This window comes from Cebus imitator, unplaced genomic scaffold (genome assembly GCF_001604975.1).
Source record: "Cebus imitator isolate Cc_AM_T3 unplaced genomic scaffold, Cebus_imitator-1.0 Scaffold189, whole genome shotgun sequence".
In the NCBI taxonomy this organism is placed as follows: domain Eukaryota; kingdom Metazoa; phylum Chordata; class Mammalia; order Primates; family Cebidae; genus Cebus; species Cebus imitator.
In genome coordinates this window covers 2,275,868-2,277,793 of record NW_016107504.1, presented here as the reverse complement: position 1 = coordinate 2,277,793, position 1,926 = coordinate 2,275,868, and the positions used below count along the sequence as shown (strand labels likewise).

The 1,926-nt window shown below is 38.5% G+C and overlaps 1 protein-coding gene across 4 annotated transcripts in view; it reads right to left on the bottom strand.

Annotated features, from left to right (window-relative positions):
• COL4A5 (collagen type IV alpha 5 chain) overlaps positions 1-1,926 on the bottom strand; it is a 258,298-nt gene that overhangs the window by 83,661 nt on the left and 172,711 nt on the right. The gene's annotated exons all lie outside the window — the stretch shown is intronic.

Genomic DNA, 1,926 nt, shown 5'->3' with positions numbered 1-1,926 from the left:
TCAAAGTCCAGTAAATGTACCCTTAAGATTTGTGCATCTCATTTAATGTGAATTAATATCAAAAGAAAAGTAATATACAGCTATGGAATTTTAGTTATGGTGTGCATACTGAAGTATTGAGAGAGAAGCATATTGTTGTAATTTATTTTGAAATGCATCAAAAATATATTAATGGATAGAGACAGGGATGGATAAATATGTGACAAAGCCCTGATAGTAAATATCAGTGATGGGTATATAGTAGTGCTAATAAAGTTCTGTCTACTTTGCTATTTTTGAATTTTTTTTTAAATTTTACTTTAGGTATGTACTATACCTGGCATTTCTCCCCATGTTATCCCTCCCCACCCTCCCCACCCCCTGCTGCCCCTCCCCCATGCCCTCCAACTGCCCCCAGCGTGTGATGTTCCTCTCCCTGAGTCCATGTGTTCTCATTGCTCAACAACCTCCTATGAGTGAGAACATGCGGTGTTTGGTTTTCTGTTTTTGTGTCAGTTTTATTTTAAAAATAAAATGTTGGCAGGGAGATAAAAGGTTCAGTGTAGAATCTAGGTGGTAGATATACAGCTGTCAACTGAACAATTATTTTTCTCAGTGTTTCAAACTTTTTCACAATAAAATATTTAAAAATATACTTAGAAACCTACTTACTTCCATCAGCTTAGCAAAAATCCAGGAGTTTGCTAGCATACTCACTTATCAAGGATGTGGGAAAACATACTCATACATTGTGGGTGGGAGTACAAAATAGTGCAAATTAAGAGGAATCTGACAATATCCAGAGATGGATTTACCCATTAATTCAGAAAATCCTTTTTCATGACTTTTACTATTATACCTGAACACACCTGAAACAATATGCATGAAAGACTATTCACTATGTCATTATTTGCAATAAATGATTGGCAAAAAAACAATCTAGCAACTAGCAACTGGTGGAATGAACTATGGTATATCTATGTAATTCAATACCAGGCATCTATTTTCAAAAAGTCAAGATCTCTGTCTACTGATACGGAGTGACGTCCAGGATACAAATTTAAGTAAATAAGTAAAGTGCAAATAAAGCCAAAAGATAATACCTTCTCCTTTAAGAAATAGAGAAAGTAAAACAAATTCTTGGCTAGTGTTTATATAAGGAACACCAGAAGGATCCCAGCACTTTGGGAGTCTGAGGCACTTTTGATCATGAGGTCAGGAGTTCCAGATCAGCCTGGCCAACATGGTGAAACTCCCTCTCTACTAAACCCCATCTCTACTAAAAATGCAAATATACTAACCCCGTCTCTACTAAATACAAATATACTAACCCTGGCTCTACTAAAAATACAAATAAAAAAATAAAAATACACCAGGCCAGGCCTGGTGGCATATGTATATAATCCCAGCTACTCGGAGGCTGAGGCAGGAGAATTGCTTGAACCTGGGAGGCGGAAGTTGCAGTGAGCCAAGATGGCACCACTGCACTCTAGCCTGAGAGACAGAGCAAGACTCTGTGCAGAGAAAAAAAAAAAGAAATTAAAAAAGAGTTAAATAAGAGGATGGAGAAGAACAAAGTGGATGAAGATTGGTTGGAAGGAAGACTTCTCAGTGTTACTTTTACAACATATATGATTGTATTATCTTTTTTTTTTTTAGATGAAGTCTCACTCTCACCCAGGCTGGAGTGCAGAGCGTGATATTGGCTCACTGCAACCTCTGTCTCCAGTTCATGGGATTCTCCTGCTTCAGCCTCCCGAGTAGCTGGGATTACAGGCATGTACCGCCATACCTGGCTAATTTTTGTATTTTTAGTAGAGACGGAGTTTCACTATGTTGACCAGGCTGGTCTCAAACTCCAGACCTCAGGTGATCAACCCACCTCAGCCTCCCAAAGTGCTGGGATTATAGGCATGAGCCACTGCACCTGGCCATAATTGTATATTC